This window comes from Eleginops maclovinus, chromosome 9 (assembly GCF_036324505.1).
Source record: "Eleginops maclovinus isolate JMC-PN-2008 ecotype Puerto Natales chromosome 9, JC_Emac_rtc_rv5, whole genome shotgun sequence".
Taxonomy (NCBI): Eukaryota; Metazoa; Chordata; class Actinopteri; order Perciformes; family Eleginopidae; genus Eleginops; species Eleginops maclovinus.
In genome coordinates this window covers 18,369,185-18,389,248 of record NC_086357.1, presented here as the reverse complement: position 1 = coordinate 18,389,248, position 20,064 = coordinate 18,369,185, and the positions used below count along the sequence as shown (strand labels likewise).

Below are 20,064 nucleotides of genomic sequence, written 5' to 3'. Positions count from 1 at the left end.
ACACATTTTTCACACAAAAGATGTGGCATTTCACTGTAAACCAAGCGAATGCTAAGTATACTCTGAAATGACTGGGTTGAAAGAAGGATCCATTTATTCAGGGTCAAAACACATTTGAAAGTACAGGTTTTCTCTCAAGCACAATGCTATCACAATTTTAATCCATCAAGTTGATATATTATAATTAGAGTTTTGGAGCAGCAGAGAACATCTGTGATAATCTTTTTAAGGAAGTCTGAAATAATAAGCTAACCGTTTTTTTCCCCATCATTGTTATTTTATAATTGTCTTACACAGATTTAAAATTGATATATCCTCAGAATATTCCCAAAGAGCTGAGAGAGTGTAAGACTTTAGACATTTTAGGCCAGAAGCAATATAATGTCAATCAGATGTTATAAATAAAAACAAAAAATTGCTTCTCTAATTTAGCTTCATATCATGACCCAATTTAGAATATTTTCAACAGTCCTATAGATTAAGTTATGGATATATAAACAGAGTCCTTCATTAACTCAATAGAGCCCTACATAATGACCTTCAGTCAGCAACAACAACCTCACAGCAACCAAAACATAAATGCCCGTCCTTTGTATTTGGTAAGGAAAAGAAAGTCTGATAAAAAGGGGGAGCAGGTCAGTGTGGAGAGGACAAGGCTTCAAAATATGCCTCTACCTGGACAGACAATAATATAAATCAACTTTATTAGTGAAGTGTGCAGAGGATAATCTGTCTGCGTTAATACCCTCTAGTACGAGAGGAAAAACGCCTTTAATTGTTCTCTCTAATGAAGATGAACACTATCCTGCGAAGACAGAGGAAAATATGTGACCTCACCAGTCCCTTTAGAGGTCAATAATCTTTTATAATAATTGCCTGAAATTTTAATTGAAGCAAAATCTCACTTAAGCATTCATCATTGTGGACAGACATTCCTCTCTTCAATTTTGCATTCCGATTAATTCAACTAATTTAAAAGTAACTGCTTTGTGCTAGTATAAAAGAACACAATTATAAGTTTTAAATACATATAGCTTATTTCCATAAAACATTACTGTTCTAAATACAGAGGCTGCTCACCAAGGCATAAAAAATGGCCTGGCTAGTGCTGTAGATGCTTATTACCGAGTCAACAACAATCTCTGAAGGTCTTCCAATTTGTCAAAACTTGCTCATATGACTAAACAACTTGTTCCTTGAACCCTGATTACTTTTTTCTTTTAAACGTGTGTTTATAGTCACATGCCTCAAGAAGCACAAGCTTTTGCAAATGTGCAAGGTCATATGTAAATACTGCCAATATAAAAAGCACATCCTTTAATAGGACTGGAATTGCACTCGTCCAAATCATTTGATGACTGTTTATTAAGCCAAATTAGAATGAAATCTTTCCAAGCCAATCAAATAGTTTTCTTGATTAATGGTGTGTTCTTCCTGGCACACTGGGGAACAGATGAATCCAATAGGGGGAAAAAGACACAGGGAAAGGAAGGGCAACTTCATATTCTGAGGACAATGAACTAAATTGTTCTGTCCCAATTTCTCAAGAGATACTTTGTAATCACAGCTAATTATTGTTCCATGGTAAAGTGGGAAAGGAACAATAGTTGTTGCTCTAAATTTCCTCGAGTTTGCAAAATTAAGTAATATTTTTTGAAGATTGACAAAAGTTATATTACAGCACACCTGAGAGTAGTTTGCAAAAAAACACATTATTTCTTAACTATCAAAACAACACAATACGTTCAATTGTACTTCAGGAGTTACTGATTTATTTGTACAGATTCAATACACTGATGTACAGTAGGAAGTATTAATGTTAAAATAAAAGGACTCTTTGTATTTTTGGATTATTATTATCGATCCATCAAAGTGTAGATGACATGTTTTGTTTATGGTCCAAAGATACTTTTTTCTATACCATTAAATAAAACAAAATGTGTATTTATATCTATAAATCTCATGTTTTTAAGATGATCTTATTTTGTGCATAAAATCTGTAAAGAAGCCATACTTAGAAGAAAAGAAAGACGCAATATAATTTGTAATACAGTACTGTACTCAAATGTATGGTTTACGCTTTTAACCACTGCCGGTGTGAAACAGTGATAAGATACCTAAGGTCTTGATTGTTTTAATATGGGGTAAATCTGATGCAAAAGACAAAAACTATGACTGAAAGATAGGTGTCTCGTATAGAAGAGTGAGTGTTATAAACTCTGTGTGGGTGATTTTTCCCCAAACTTTACACAGTCACGATATCTTGGAATCAAATAACCTTTACCGGAGTACCACTTGGATTAGACAGCATTTGTCTTCAAAGCTAGCTTCCTCAAATTCTTCTGCATTAGAGTTCCCCAAAGAGAGAAAATTAGTCAGAGATGTCAGGACTAACATAAATACCTTCATGAGAGAGGCAGAATAAATAGGGGTCAACATAATAAATGCAATAACAGTTCCTCAGGCAAAAGGAAATGGAAAAATGGAAATGTGCAATAGATCCCATCCCTTTTTTTCCACGATGATGGGATAGGCTTGCCATGTTTAACCTAACGCTGGAATGTTTGATTAACTGTGTTAATCATTTCCCATCTGCACTGAGCCCCTGTCTCTGCCTTTTGATTAAATTCTGACTAGTCTTGCATTGTTCATTATGTGTACTTGTCAAATAATTGACTGCTTGAAGGCAAAAAAAGAATGTACGCCTTTCATTCTTGATGAGGGAGTGCTTTAATATCTTGTCATTCACTTTGCATGGCATGTCCAGGAGACGAGGGGCGGAGGAGACAGGGAGAAGTACCTCACAGGAAAAACCTCGAGGGGGGGAAAGGTTATCTTGAATTTGGCCTGTCTGGTTTTCAACAAGCTTATTCTCCCTGAGGTTCATGTTGAGGGTCAAACACCCTGACTTTTGCCCCTGCTAATTATAAGTATGTATGGAGAACACATGACTGGAATACAATCCACAGCATGGTCTTAAATTATGATGGTGTGATGGAAAACCGGCAAGGTTAATTAAAATATCTCGGTGATTATGAATATAGTTTAAGCATGTTGTTAGGTAAGTGTAACAGAACCGATTCATGTAAGGGATTTCAATGAATTCATTGTCTTGACATCCATTTACAGCACAGATCATAACACTGGCATGCACTAATACATCTTCAGTTGTCTGCTTTTCATGTTCAAGTTTTTCCAAGGCTTCCTTCCTTTTTAATTACTTGATAGCACAAGTGAAGCAAATCATAAAGCTGTCAGCCTTTACTAAGAAGTCAGACCTGCCGCGATAATGATACCTGACTCGAATGACAGCTCCATGCTGTGTTATTCCCGGGGTTAAGGGCGTGTAGCTCCAGGCTCTTCAACACAATCTTTGCTCACGACTCGTAATACAGTCGTGTTTGTATAGTCCTTAATAAAGAAGCACACCACTTTGTATGCATATAAGACGGCTGACAGGCGCTCCTTTCCGTCCTCAAGGATAAATGGGAGCCAAACACGATTAGCATTGTAACACAACTATAACTCAGCTGAAGTGAATGTAAAATAAAGCACAGTAAGAAGGGTTTATGGTCATGTTAGACACTGTCTTTAAACCGCCGCTATGAACTAAAATCACAACATCTGTGTTAATAATTCATTCATAAAAAGCTTGTTTACAGTCCCAGCTAAATGGCCTTTGTGTGGAAGTAAAATGCATTTACTTGCATGGTTCCACAAAAATTTGTCTAACGATGGAGTTTCAGATTATGGATGCTTCATCTCAATTGCTATGGCAACATCCCAACTTCCCCTGTCAGACTGCAGGTTTCTACTACATCACATGTCTTGCTCCTTTTCAGCTTGACACAAACTGCAGCCGCCAAGATCACAGAGGACCCAGTTTCTGTTAGAGTGCATTTTTATAGACCCGCAGAGAGAGGGAGGGAGAGAGATTGGTGATGTCTGTGTTGGTGTGTGTGGGAGGTTCTCCCCCAAATTACTATAGTGAACCTATAGGTTAGTGGTTTGTCATGGTAAACATAAGCCGTTGGAATTGAGTTCAGGAGCTTTCCCACCATCGCTTCGAGGTGGCAAAGGCTCAGCCACCGCTGCATTCTTGTGTGTCTTACCATTAAGACCCAGTGAATACCTTGGTGACAATAGTCATGTGGTCAATGAGGAGGCAGCAGTGGAAGCAGCTCAGACTTGGGCAAAGGGTGAGCACTCATTAGGTCACAGCTGTTGTGTTCAGAACAATGAGGCAGGGACTCTTCTCAAACCTCTCCAGCACCCAAACATTAAACTCAGCTGAGGATGTGCTGTAGAAAGAGGGAAGGGGGACAATGGGTGGAGGTATAGCAACAAGTAATTGTATCTTAACTTTGTCTCTAAGGACTTAATACATATTTATGGGTTTTTTTTCAAGCAACAACCTCCAGTGCTAGAAAAGAAGCCAACAAGGAAGTGCCAAAAACAACAGTTCCTCAAATGGCCACATGAGGCCGGCTCCAAAAGTGGTTCACCATAGAGGCCAGTGTTAAAATTCCAAACTTCAGCATGTATAAAAAAAAGTTTAAGGCCTCATAAAAAAAAAGATGGTCTCAATAGTAATTTCCCTATTCATGACCACTGGGAATTCTTGTATAACCCAGATTAGATCACAATAAGGCTTAAAGTTGTGCATGATTAGAATCTGCTCTAATGCAACACCCGGGCTCGCCTTTGCACTGCAAAGATGGCGAAAGCTTGAGCCTCCCACTTTAAGCAACACAATAGCTCAGAAAAACATACATCCAGTGTAAGATTTCCAGATGTTTTTACAGTCTATGTTTTTTATCTATAATTCGACAGATGTTAAAAACAGGAAGGTTCCAAACTGTCAAATAGACAAGTGCACAATCAATGGACAAAACTTCACTTGATTTTTTATCCTGTATTATTTCCTGTCTGCATATCTCAAGTAATTCAAAGCTAGCCTCGTCTTTCAATTCAAAATCCCACTTGATTCCATGCCTCATGTCGACACAGTAAGAGGAAGCCAGCAAAGCAAAGCCATTGACCTCTCCGGATTTGGGGGTCTGAAAATTATAACCCCCTTCGGTCCTTCACAAAGCAGACCCCTACTGCTGCCGTCTTGGTACTGCAATGCCAACACCATTGCACTAGATTGGATTAGAGAGACAACTAACTGAGATGGAGCCCAGGCTCACCACCAGTCCCATTTCTCATGTAAATGCCACAACAGTTCATGGCGCCCTGGATAATAGAATGGATACAACACAGCAAAAGGATTCTTTGTCTGCAAAATTACAGAGGGTGACATCAGTTGGTGTGATCTTTTTCTTTTTTTGTAAAACTCAGAGCGTCTGGGAAATAACTAGAGGAGTGCGTCCCTGTCTCATGTCACAGTGTGTTACTCTTCTGGAGGTTTTCTTGGAGCGGATTTGTTCTCAGTTTCCTTTTTCCTTTCCATCCTGGATCGCTCGTGTTTGCTTTGGAGCTGACAGTTGACGTTTGAGAATTCCGGAAGCCGGCCCACCAGCAGTCATGAAATCTTAACCTGTAACAACAAAGTCGCTATGATCAGCATTTTCACTAATGGCAGCAATGACAACCGGGCCCATGGACGCTAAAAACATGTTGGTATGTTAAAAGTTTGAACGTCTTTATTTCTAATCAGGGTAAAGAGTTTTGCAGCTGGATTTCTCCGATGGGTGGCTTTAAAAACAGACGTGGAATAAAAATAGAGCAAAAACGCTGTATAAACAGAAAAAAGTGACTGCAGAAAGAGCCAAAGAGGCTCAAGCGCAGGTCATTAAATCCAAGAATTCACACCTCGTCACTTCAGAAGCCATAAGTCAAGAAACAAAGTCTCCAGCTGACAGAGGAGCTAACTTCCACTTAAATATTTATTTGTGTTTAGGCGTCTGCAGAAACCGGCTGTTTCTTTCCAGGCCAGGTTTGTGTAAGATTACGGCGGCACATCTTCACATGACCCCTCGTCACTCAAGACCTTACTCGCATTTTCATAACAAGGTCCACCTGGATCCCATCACCAGAAGTCACCAGAGTGCTTTGTCCGGGGAAAATGTAATTAAAGTTAGTGGTTTCACATGCAAGTATCACAACAAAGTCTTGGCCTGGTGTGCCCTGAGTACTTTGTTGAAAAAATAAACCAATGTTTGTGTTTTATCTTTTCAAATTAGCTTGAACCGACTTTAAAATAAGCTTGGATCTCTGAGTTGTTTTTTTTTTTTTTTATCATCACAAATCCTCTCACATGCGTTCATGCCTTGTCACATGACTGTGTTGAAGCCTTTCTAAATCCTCCCAAACTTGTAGTTTGTTTAAAGTGAGGAGCAATATGATAGGACGTCTTCTGAGGGACGGGAGTCAGCTGCATGGTCCCGTGTCAGTTAAGTGCAATGGTGTGTATTGGTTAAGCTGGTTTTGGACCATCTCAAATTTGCCCCTTGGTGTCAGATAAGTATACGCCTTGCCCTCCCCCCCCCCCCCCGCCCCTCAACACACACACACACCCACACACACACACACTGCTAACTGCTCTCCAAACAGCACCCCCGCACAGCTGTCTCCCTCCTCTGGGAGACTGTGAAGGCCAACTGTGCAGCCACTGAAATGAGCTGCTAATCCCTGTACAGGCTCCCAAGCATATTACAATGCACAGAGCCCCCGGTCCAGCAGCCACTGTGTGAGTGTGTGTGAGTGTGTGTGCTGCCAGTCTATGTGCATGCAAGTGTATGTTTAGGCATGTGTCAATCTGTTTGAGTGTCAGCTGCATAAAGCAGTGTGTGTACATGAGAAGGTGAAAATGATATATCCACTTGCAGTGTTTTCCAAGAGCACAACCAATTGCCTTGGCGGGAAGAAGATCCCAGTTCTCCCTAACAAGCGTCTCGGCCTCCTCTCTTTCCCTTTCATTGGAGCGAAGTTATTACTGGTGCTTATGAAAGTGAAATGAATGAGAGCGTAAGGGGACGGATGGGGGGTCATGGCCCCGGGGCCTCAGGGGAGTGAGGACGCATAAACTCATCACCTGGTACTGATGGAGGACCACTCACCTATACCGTCATCTCTATCTGTCTGCCCTCATCACCTCCACTAGTTTTACCCCTGCCTCACAGGCATGCACAAAGGTATGAGGCGGAGGCAATTTTTCGACTCAAGTAAAATTCACAAATAACACAAAAGGGCAACTCAGTGTGAACACCTGAAATCAACATGATAAAGAAAGTGAGATGTTACCTGAATACATTAGTCAGAGCCAGCATGCCCTCGCGTTGATATCACTCCTGATTGGTGTAATTGCAAATGTGAGCCTTTGTTTGAATGGGTTAATATTGTTATCATGGAGCTGTTATAAAATCATGCATTTTTAACAAGGAGAGCTGATTTTAGTCCCCAAATACAAATTGAAATGTTAATCAGAGTGACTGCGGCAGAGTTTTTTTTTTCAAAAAGCTGATCAAACCAACGCTTTGGACAGAGAGTGTAAGCAGCTGCTGCTTCAATTCAACACGCAAACCTGTTCTCCATCAAAAGAGATCTTCATCAAAAGAGACTTGTCCTGTTACAGGAAGGTCCCATGTTCAATACCTAGACTTTGTTCTTTCAAAGTTTAAAAAGGCACAGAATATCTGCTTGTTTAATAAGTGCAAGTCTAAGTGTAAGCATCTACCTTGGTGTAAAAACTAGGTTGATTTATGATTGGAAAGTTGGCATTTCTCTCAAATATATAGACTGGACAACCGAGTTAGAAAAAACAAGCAACACCAAGCAAACCTACCATTGTTACCTCCACTAAGGAGGACAGAATGTCAAAAAAGCCTGCAAGGACTTTCACCACTTTGAATTCCACAGATACCTTGACTGTCTCCTGGCATAACAAGGGCTATTTTTCACAGTACCTGTCTGTGACACATTGTTCACGTATCCATCAGCAGACCTCAACACGAGGCATTTGCGGTGAGTGTTCATCTTGTGCCTGTGACGTCCGGCCAGTCATATCTCCTTGACTGCTCTCTCTGTACGAGACGCAGGGGTGTAAATATTTCACTAAACGGGTCAGAGCCAAACAAATTATGCCATAAAAGAAAAAAGACACACTTTGCTAGAGAAATAAGAAGTCAACAGCCTGAACAATCTTCTTTCATAGCATTCATCCCGAATGTAAGACAACCTAGTTGTAGATTGACGCACGTCTGGAAGAGTTGGGTGAGACAATTGTGCGCATAATCAGCAATTACGCTAATGACTGTGCTGACATACATTGGGGTGTAGGGTTCGAGCGTGTGTGTCAGGGGGCTGGTGTGGGGAGAAGGGCCTGGGCGGACGAGGGTCTGCTGAAAGTGCTGTCGGAGTATCTGAGTGATGGCTTGTCAACGAAGCACTCCTGTTTCAAACAGAGTCAAGGCTCAGGTGGCTCCAGCAGGCCCTTCTGCCTACACATGGTGTTTCTCAGGTCACGCCCGTCCAGAGCACTGGCACTTTTCCACACTCCCCTCCATCTGCAGCACATTTTGTCTCCTCTTTCCCTTCCATTTACTAGCGTTAATATGCTCATTTGCCCTCCAAAACTCCTGAGTTGTGCAACATAAATCTGGAATATGAATGCTCTAGGCTTTCATTTAGCTTGTTGGTCACACCCAAAAATACTGTTTCCCTCTACTGCTTCAGCTGAGCTGTATGCTAGTCTGGTATTAAATACTGAATCTGCTTTTTATATCTTGCAGCATGTGCAGTGGTAGAATAAGTATTCAGATAATATTCTCAAGTAATACTACTAAGTGGAAATATTATGACAATCGCATTTGATATTGTAGTTAATAAAAGTTCAGTATTATAAACATAGTCTCAAAAATTCAAAGCAGTTCTCTGCATGAAAAATGATTTATAATACGTAATAATGATGTTATTAGATTTGTGTCTGTGTGCATAATGACATATCCTGGGGGAAGTGAGCTCATTTATTTGGTAGGAAATAAAACATTTTCATGTATCTTTTTCTAATAGTTTGCAAAAATATACCTCTGTGCCCAAAACATCTAAATGGACCAATGCAAGATGTTTTTCTAGTGATAACGTCTCTTTGGTGGATCTGAAAACAACATATAGACAGGAAACAGGACTAAGGGCTAGATTCAGTGTAGGGGAATTACTCTTGTCAACATGTAATTTGTATTTTCTAAGCTGAATATTATTATTTTTAAATCTCAAAACTAAAAACGAAGAGCAAGTAGCTGATAGACAAAGGTAGTGGAGTAAAAAGTTAAATATATTAACACTGACGTAGATGTAGTGGAATAGAAGATTTTTAGTTCAGCCTTCATTATGACTGGAATAGTATAGAACAGAACAAGTAGTCCCTTTCATTGAGTATATCCAAATAAAGTACAACCAGCTTAAAATTGGACTTGAGTAAATATATTTAGTTCAACATTGGATATGTACAGACACACACTATGCAACAATGTCTCTTAAAAATGATGTATACTACAAACTACTTTTAATTTAGTTTTGAATAGAAACGTTATTGCTGCCAAGCTTAAGTTTGCAGTCAGTGTTTTTAGTTTAAGGGAACAATTTGGGCGGTTGTGGTAAACACAGATTTGTATTGTTTCTGCACTTTTGTAGGATATACAGTCAATCTGCATTGTCAGTGAACATTTTGCTAATACATTTAATATGTACAGATCAAATATACTATTTAACAACATTTCCTTCTTGTGCATATAGTAGAGGTAATCGTTCATTTCTTTCAAAAGGTATTTGCTATTGCAAATGAGTTTTATGTGAATGTTATTTATAGCAGAACGGGCAGCACCACGTGATGGGAAATCTTATCTTTCCATTGTGAAACTCTTGCCTTGCATTGATTATGACAGGTTTTGGATATACACGCATTAATTGTTAGAGTAGTCATTAGGCTGAATTCACACACGGTGAACTAAGACTGTAAAAAAAAAACTGGAAGATATTGGAGAAAAAAAGGAATCGGTGGCTTATATCAGCCATGTGCTGTTTGCCGATCAAACATCCCCTACTTCGACACATCATTCCAACGATCACATGGTTAAGCACATACATCACAAAGTATGAGAGATGTATTGGCCTTAATATGTTCTTGACAGCTAAAGCATAACTATTATCATACAGACATGTGTGCAGCAGTACTTCCAATTAGTACATGTAAATGAGAGGGCCTAATAACCACTGATGAATTATTCAGATGTGACACCAGTTTCACATTGATTTGTTCCTACCAAGAGTTGTGATAAAGCAGCCTCTTCATAATAAATGACTGCTCGAATACTCATTTGTGTCATGCCTGAAGAGTGATGTGGGTTTCAGCATAGTAAGTACTCGTCAAATTACATCCGACAGGGCATAGCCTTCACATTGTATTCAACCGAGCTGAGACTGAACTTTATTTACTGACTCCCAAGGAAAGTATTTGAATATCAACAAAATAAATCCTTGAGTCTATCTTTCCAGGTAGCTGCGGTGCGTTTTGTTAAACACACAAGCAGTATTTTGTGCTTTGTGTTCTCGTAAGCCTGTCCCGCCGTGCATGCATTCTTGATATTTTTGGGAAAGTTTGGATACAATTGCGGTTGTTTACCTTGCTTTATGCCCATAACATTTTCATATTGAATTTAGCCTGCTGAGATGGAGCCGATTGAAAGTGCAGTGTGCTGCAACAAAAAATGAAGGGATACTGAACCGAGCTAATGTGCATTTCTATTGGCCAACGCAGTGTAGCAGTCTTTGACTTGATAACATCATTCTTCTCCCTTGTGCTTTACAAAAGAAGTCTGCATGCTCCAGGGTACCAAATCCAAGGAGATCATTGTGTGGAGGCGCTTTCAGCAAGGTAGAATCTGACTGCGAAAATCACAATGTTTAATAAATGTGATGTCAGTAAAACATACCCTCACTTAAAAAAAAAAAGAACAAGATTCTGCTGTCTCACTAGGAGTGTGTGTGGGAGGGAAGTTGTCAAGTTTTAACTGTGACAGAATTTAAATAACAGATTGTTTCTGACCTAATTATGGTACTTCTGCATTAGTGTGTAATGTGCCTGAACCGGCGGAATGATAAATTAGCAGTTTGCGTGCTGACTGATGAGACTGCCTGAAAGCCAGTCGATTAAAGAAAAAAAACACACATGGATAGTCACTCCGGCTGGAGCAGAAATAGCTTTGTTAGCCAGTGAGTCCTCACAGCTCACAACAGGGGAGGGGTGTCATAAGGGTTCATAGGGCTGTATATGTCAGATAAGACCAAAAGTGCTTACTGGATCATGTAGTGTATTACACGCTACGAAGCCACGAAAACACCACTGAAGACAGGATGCTTGACTGGGCGATTCTTAAACCATGGAAAAGTGGAGGAAGAAGCAGAACAAGAGATAAAAAAGATAGTTCGTTTGGGGGAAGAAAGATGTGCTGAAGGTTAGGACTGAAGACAGAGACAATTAGAAAGAGAGGGAGAAGAGCAAACCTTCCAGCATGAAAGACCCTCACCACTATATCTCCTCCCTGATAAGACTCCAGAAGCTTATCAGCCAATGGGTAATTTCAATTAAAAGGGGTTTTGCAAGACAAGTGGTTAAATACCTCAGAGGAAACCTGTCACCACAGGAGAGATGTCAAGCTGCCTCCACAAGTCAGGGGGAGAGAGAGGAGAGGAGGAAGAGCAGAGTGCTGCTTGAATGGCTGGACTTGGCCCCGGTAGCGGCACGTGATGAGCGTTATTGCATTAGCTCCTCGCCAATCACATAATGAACTCTCTGTCAGACGAGACAAAAGTCCGGCCACACCCCTGCAGCACGGCAAAAAGCTAGAAGAATGCGATCGGTAGGATTAACAATGAAGGAGCCCTGAAGGGAGGCAGAGAGAGGCCTTTTGCCAGGGAGAGATAGGAAGATTCAGGAGCTTAGCGTTGTCAAATGTTTTATTCAGCCATGACCGTGAGTGCTGCCAAACAGATTAGCCTGTTTACCACAGGTTCTCATTTAAGAGATAAATCTTTAAATGTTGGATTTGGCAGGGGGAGGTGGCAAGGGGCAGCATCTATGTCATACTAAGTTGAAGGGGGAGGGGGGAGCATCTAATGCCACTGAGTAACAAAGAAGAAGCCAGAATAAAACTTCTCATTAAGCTCTGACTTGTCTGATTTAATGACAGCTGTGAGCAGACTATGATCAATATGCCTCAGTATATCTCTCTCCCAGGGTGAGATGAGGATCGAGCTATCTTCACGGCAAGCATGTTGAACGGCTGCCATAGACGGTGTGAGGGGGTGAAGATTTGACTGTGTTCTTTGTTGTGGCTCAGTGGAATTCTTGCCTCTCTCCTTTCCTTCGCTCTCCACTCCTTTTGTTCTTGTCTATTACAGCGGGGGTGATGAAGCTCCCCTGGGCGTGTTCAGCTACAGAAGCCCAATCGTAGTGGATAATCATCTTCAAGATACATCAACAGGGCAGTTGTAAATTTGAATGACTTGAGAGAAAAAAAAATATGGACGAAAAATAGGAAAGATGAAGGAAAATAGACATGGGAAGAAAATCCAGTATATTCAAGACGGCTGCATGTAGAACTATGGTCCTCTTAATCGGCCTATCAAACTAAAATGATTTCCCTTTTTCATCAAACATTGCACATTCCCATCACATTTGCTTTCCTCCCTACTGTTTCTGTGCTTAACGCACCCACAGTTTGGCTGAGAAGCCTCGGTTCTCAGTCAACTTGTTAGAAAAGGACCATGCCAAGCATTCCACACCATTTCCAATTAATGATGCCGCTCTTGGCAGCAAAGTAGTAAATGACTACCAAGAGGGTTGCTTTATTTCCCAAGATGAAGTATACACAGCTTCCTTTCCTCACTCAAGAATGGATAACTACAGGATCCTCTACGACCCACTTTCTTACTAATGAGAGGTCATCATCACACACTGGGTGTAAATGTCAGGGGGGAATGCTGTCATTTCTGTCGGGCAATTCTTTAGTGTTTTATTGACCTTAAGGGACAGACCAGGTATTCCTGGCGAGTGTCAGGTGTGTGAGTTAGGGACCGAAAAGGACAAACTACTGTAGGGCAACTTTTAATGGAACCAATGGGACCCATGAGTGTTTGTGTGCACGTGTTAATGCTTTGTCCCAGCATGTGCACGTAAGCACAATATAATAGAGAGGGCAACTGGCTGGTGATAATGAAGGACAATGATTGACAGATGGATTGTGATGTTGATGAACTGACCATTCTCGACTCAGAATATTCATGTCTCTACTGTCATCTCTCCAGTGACACATGAGCACCGGAGAACAATCTATCCGTGTGCAAAACAACATTCTCTGGAAATCCCATTGGCCACCTGGCTATCTTGTTCAAATCAATAACATCTCAAGCTATCACAGCTGTATCCTGAGTGACCCTTCAGAATGGCCGCCATATGTCCAGTGAAGCAATGAAATGGTAAACTTGGTAAATCCACACTCTGGATGTTGGGTATATTTTAGACGAGTCTTGCAACACAATATTTTCCTTTCAGCATGGCTAACGTTGTCAAACTGGCTCTCAAGAGTACTCAATATTTGAGGTAGTGAAGTTAAAGAGTTTCAAGCAGGCTCAAATGTGCAAATCTCAGAATTAACATAGGTCTTGACATGGAATAGCGGGGAGTTGTCATAGAGGATCATGAATATTCAAGCCTGTGACCTAGTTTGATACGCTAGAGCAGGACAGTGGGGTGCAGGGTAAAAAAAAATCCAAATGTACTACAGCAATGTGGTAATAACAATCAATGTGGGAGGTGTTCAATTTTAATTACTCAATCAACTGTTGAGCTACCTTCTGCTTTGAAAAAAAGGCCTGTCTATCTCCTCCTCACATCTTTGCAATTCGACAATCTTGAGCAGTGAAGTCACAATCGGAAAGATACATTTTGGAATAAGGACACAAAACGCTGCGCCTCTCAACCCCGGTCCACCACCAAGAGAGATAAGTCCCTCTAAGACAAAGTGTGAACACCCTTCCTCTGAATCATGAAGCAACATACTGAAGTACACAAATGAAAAGTGTTTCATTCTTCCCAGACCATAAGTTAATAAAAAATCCACTCTGTTGGCACCAGACTGTCTGACACAAACTCAAATTGATTCATAATTGAGTTTGTATAGATTTTTATCCAGCTTTTGCTGGTTACATTAGGGCTTGACTAGTCTCATTTTGCAGTGGAGTGTACAGCAAAATGCAACCTATGCTCCAGGCTCGCTGTGCACCGTGCATCGCAATAGCTTGCTCAAATAATAACAGGCTCTGAAGGACAATTTCGCTTCCTTCCACTCATTAATGTGCAGACACTGAAGGATGTATTTAGGGTCACCTTTTTCCACTGACACAAGCCTTTCCTGACTATTAGGATTTCCATTTTGCAATTCAGTGTTAAATGGGAATAAAGAGAATAAAATATGATTTTCACATCAAGTACTGAAAAGCTTTTCTCAAAAACACATTGCAACTCTGGGATAAAAAAATAAAACTTATAACAATAATTTGACAATTATTATAATTGTCAAATTAACATTAGAAGCAAATTCAAACTTCAAATTTTAAAGCGTATGCATGATTTTGATTTATGTCTTTATGTCTACCAATACTTTCCCATAAGCCAATACATTGTTATTTAAGACTCAAGTTGTTTCAGTCAAAATAGTTTAAAAACAAAATGCTATGTTAATAATAAAATGTTCCTGAAACAGCGTATCCCTGTAGCTTTTAGCAAACATTTGCCAGTCAGGAATAAAACATATCTGACACAGCAGTTAGTATGTACAGCAGTGGGACAGTGTATATGGGACTGACACTATAGTTGTAGTCAACTACTTCTTTACATTTTTTTTTAAAGGCAGACATGGAAGCCTATGGCGCTGAGGAAAACAGATGGACAGTTATTCGTTTTTAGGTTTTGGTCTGTTCACGGGTTATATGGAATATAAATATATAAACATCACCAGCTTTATCCGGTAAATAAGTTTTTATACAGGTACACAAAGAAAAAAAACGTAAGTAGGAACTTTGCAAGTTGTTAATCTGATTGAGGGGGACTGATCATTAAACACTGTGTTAATAAAGTACAATAACCCAGTGTCACCAAAGGTATATTGAGAACATTGTACTTGCCTGGTGCTGCCACTGATGGTGTTTGTTGGTGTCTTGGTGCGAGTGCTTTCTGATTAAGGAGGAGGCAGGTCATTCATCAGACACCGCTGTCCATTCAGTCCTCAGTGGGGCCTGTCACATAGGTCTGTATCCAGCCCTGAGCCATGGTCAATCTTCAGCCAGACAGCAACATCCCTTTGTGATAAAAAAAAAAGAAAAAACAAGTTTAGGATTTATGGTCGATCTGCAACAGGCCTTAACATCTCCTAAGGGAGCACATAAAACACTGAGGAAAACAGAGTGTGAGCAGTAACACACACATTTGTCTTTTATGGCTCGATGTACTGATAATGATGTTTGATTTTCCATTATGTTCCAATGAAAGGTGAGAGAAACCAGGGCTGGTACTTTGATGTCCTGACCCGACGCCCATGTCCATAATGTAAACTTTTCCCATTAGTTCCTTCAGGATCAGACACCCTAAAAAAAGATAGCTAAGTCATACCAGGGCCCCTAGGTGCTCATTAAAACCACCTAGCGAACAATATCATAATAATCAAAAGGATGTGGTGCATCTTATCTGTATGTGATGCTGTTGTTTTTCTTATGAGAAAGGACCCAAGGCGTTTGAAAGCAGCTCTTGGGTTGTAAAAGGCAAGTCAGCTGCCATCACTTACCCATCCTTTGTATAATATGTCTTTGAAGGATCTTGTGCATATTTAAATAAGGGCATATGTGGTTCACATTGACAGTGCTTCATTAAAAGGCTGAAATATTCCCATTTCATTTGGTGGAATCCCCAGTGCCGTATTTATTGGTTGTCCCTGGCAATACCGGGGAACATTAATAAAGCACACCAATATCATTCAGCTAGGGGGATAATTAGGCAGCCTGTCCCTGAGAAGACAGTATATGGCACATAAATTCTATTAATAAGCTATATATTGGTTTAAGATCTAGAGGTCCCGAATCTAAACTTGTCATGAGAGTAGAAGAACATTATAGCACTTTTGGTTCTGGGGAGACAAGAATTAATGGATTTTGTCCTCAATTAAAGTTGAAATAGGTAAACATTCCCCCCCTTACTGCTTCATTTTACTGCTCAAACACATTTAAATCATGCACAAATATTGAGTCATTCTTTAATGTTATGTTACCTTTAAATTGATTAGCCAGGTTTTGTACAATTGGCTATGTAAATAAGTCCTGTGTCTGCTCCGCTATAACAAAGCGTAATTTCCACACAATATTTAATATATCTGCTATGAACAGCTTGTTGCAGCAATCATTTCCGTACAATTTTGTTTATTCCTATTATTGTATTGTTTGTGTCTACTACTTTGCATGCCCTTCTACCATCTTTGCATATAAAAACGCTGATAAAAAATAAACATAATGTTCAAAGGCTATCATTAGTCATAGCACTACAAGGTTTATGGGAAATTATTAACACCCACAATCATCTTGGTAAGGCAAAAAAACAAACAAATCAGAGATATTTTCATATAACTAAATTTAGCTACGGTCTATCAGGCAATTATACGACATATTAGTAATTCCACCTACATATATCCAGTTAATGAAAGATTGCATTTGCAGTTTAAACACTGGGCTCGGTCTATCTTGGGAAAACAAAACAGCAAAATGAGGAACTTTACTTTGTTTTTAACTGATATTAAAAGTTCATAGGAGAAAATAAAGCAAATGACTCGAGCCAAGTACTGCATTGAAAAATATGAAATTTACTGCTGTTGACAAAAGGTGGACTTGTTTAGTGGCACTTTGGCTCACTTTTGGCTTGGTCCATTGTTTCTGAAAGACCAGGAGCAGGGTAATTTACAAAGCTCAGGAGACGGAGAAGGTGGTGTGACTCAAAGGTCTGAGGCTACCCCTCCGGCACTGACTCTCTCTCACGGCTCTGGTAATAATAACCTCGCTGACAGAAGTGGTAAGAGGCAGGATACGGGATGCAGGATGGCACTGCAGCTGCAGCACAGTGGCAGGGAATAACAGACAGGTGGCTAAGTGAAGCCAGGAGAGATGCTGAGGTAGAGCGGGGCGGAAGTGGTAGCCTGAATCTAAATCTCATAAATCTCCTGTTTCTATTTCCCCTCCTAATTGTTATTAAGTCATTTTAAATAGTCTGCCATTTGTATGCTGTGATTCATCAGACAAGTACTATTATCCAGGAGACAGCTTTCTAAACTTGATCGTGGTTTGGACCAGTAACACTGCAATCCTCTAAACTGATCCAGGCCATCACAGTAGCAAATGGCGGCCTTACGCACACACACAGCATATAAACAAAGGCTGGCCACAAATTGTTAAGCAAACAAAGTGCTGATTTTTCTAAACCCTCAAAGGAAACTGCTGCCACTCCCATGAAAAATGGGAAAACTCAATTGATTAGTGGTCGGAAATAAACGGAAATTAAAATGAGATGTACTTTGCTGGATTGAGGCTTTGAACCAGCAAAGGGGTTCTGGACATGGCACTTCCTGTTTAATCCGCTGGTGTAACAAAACATTCACAGAAATCAGCAAACAGACCTAAACTCTTAGCATGAAGCCCCACCCTTATGTATATCAATTGGTTTAGTCTGTATCTCTTTGTCACACACGTGGGCGCAGACACACTTGTTCAAACCAAAGCTATACATAATGATTCACTATTCCCTTACCTGCCTGGATTGAGCCTTTCCCAGCATGCATTAAACGGATGTTTTATGGAAACGAACATGACCTGGGTTAAAAGAAAAAAGCGACACAATTATAAATATCAGACTGGATCAAACAGATATCACTTATCTTTTCTTTTACATTTGCACACGCAGATGTGGGTGGTCGAGAAATGTAAATCGATTACCAATGAGTGCTGTGCCATGCATACTCATGGCCTCGTCAGAGAGTGAATAATATGCTTTGTGTGTGACCCACTTCATCTTACAGAACACTTGCAGAAAATGTTTTGCTTTAATTGAATAACTATTGATCACTTGGTAGCTTTTTAGTTACAATCGGCAAATATCTGTCAGAAAATGTCACCGTTAGGAAAGACATAATCTTGCCTTACTTGTTTTTTAAAGAAAAGATTGTGTAAAGATGTTCAAATCATCTTATTTATTATACCTTTACCACTGGTAACGCTTATCTATCATATGAGAATCATTTCTTCAAATCAAAGCTTTAACGGTTAGTCAAAATGATGTGTGAAGCAACAGAGAATAATAGGCTGTTTTATTGATTCGATTAATTGTGTCGCAAACAGTTTTTTTCTCCAGGTTTCTTTTTATTTGTGAAGATTTGTTGCATTGTTGTGACACTGATTAAACGTCTTTGGGTTTAGGGAGACAAATTAAACAAGTTGATGATGTTACACTGTTTCAGGAACTATTGTAGTCTAAATGATAGTCAATTAGTGTAGAAAAAAATATGTATATTGAAATCAGAGTTTCAATATCCATGAAACATTATCATTTTGCCTTTAAAACATTCGGGGGTCAATAAGCAAAATAATATATATTTGATAGATAATAAGTGAAAATAAGACAATTCATAAATACTACTCAAATCTAAGGCATGATTGCAACATTTTCCACCAAAGCTCTGGAAAACCAACCAATTTTAATTTCCTTTAAAATACTAACAGTATTTCCATTAAGTTGCTAAATTCATTGTTTGGGGAAAACATGTTTTTAAATGTCATTGTATTCATCTCTGTACTTCAACATTTAAAAACAAATACATATAATGCAACAAAAATGTAGTTCCCTAGTCAGTGAGATCTTCAGAAATGAAGCTGATTTGAGTTAGAAATACTGAAATGATACAAGGCTTTGCCATGATTTTGCTCCCTCTATAACTGGGCAGTGACAGCTCCCTGCTAAAGAAGAAGTGTCCTGTCACAGTGTGCCCCAGCTAACACGCTGAAGCCCCTCATACTTCAGGTGTGCAGGTTTCTGGATGACCATATCTTCTGATCCCTCAGGAGAGAAACAGAGCTCTGGGTAAGAGACATGTCATAATCTCTAAGAGAGATGTGAAGACAGAAACTCTGAGAAACCATGTGAGAAATGTAGTAAATGGAGTGCTTTCAAAACATTCCTAAAATGACTGCAGAGAAGTTTACAGTGACGGGATTTGCTTATTGCCTTCACATCAGCCTTCATGCAGGCAGCAGAGTCACGTCTGGCTGCCAAATGGGTTACTATCAGCAACAGTGAAGTGGCAGAGGACCCACTTAAACACAGGCAGAGCCAAGAAACTGATCTCCTGTGTGAAGAATGTCTGGCTGTCTTCCCATGTCATGCAGCGGTGCTGATGGGCTGATAAAGGTATTGCCAAGTGGATTCTTCCTCTTCCTGTGACACTCCTGATTGGCCAAAAGCAGAGAGAGAGCTCCAGGAGACACAAGTTATTTTTGTTTCTCTCTCTCGATTCTGGAAGTTAAAGGACCTCAAGGATAATTGTGACAAGCTGCTGACCCCTGTGCCCAGGTCAAATTTCAGGACGGGGGCCACTTCCTGGCCAAAAACAAACTATCCAATAAGGATTCAAACCCACTCCTTCACCGTTCCAGGAGACTCGCTCCCCTGAGACTTGTTTACTTATCAGTTTCCTCAGTAAGATAAACGTTACACATAAACTGTGAAGACACCGACTGACAAGGCATTGATACAGCAGGATGGGCTCCTACACATTTGTTTGTCATTCGACTACTTGCTGGGATGTGTGTTAGTAGAAGCTACTGCTCGCTGACTAACTGTGTCAAAACACATACTGAAAATATAAGTTAACTACTGTTTTATGGCAATATCAAGCTCAAATGGTTCCTAACAAATCAGAAAATGCAGATGTAAATACAAGATTGTTTAAAAGAAAACTATCCACTATGAAAAAT

The 20,064-nt window shown here is 40.0% G+C and overlaps 1 long non-coding RNA gene across 1 annotated transcript; it reads right to left on the bottom strand.

Moving 5' to 3' along the window:
• Window positions 1-5,045: 5,045 nt before the first annotated feature.
• On the bottom strand, window positions 5,046-17,908 carry LOC134870045 (uncharacterized). The gene is made up of 3 exons (XR_010166492.1): window positions 17,846-17,908; window positions 15,187-15,360; window positions 5,046-5,542 (listed from the first exon to the last, which is right to left on the bottom strand). It is a non-coding gene; the product is annotated as an uncharacterized LOC134870045 (long non-coding RNA).
• Window positions 17,909-20,064: the final 2,156 nt, after the last annotated feature.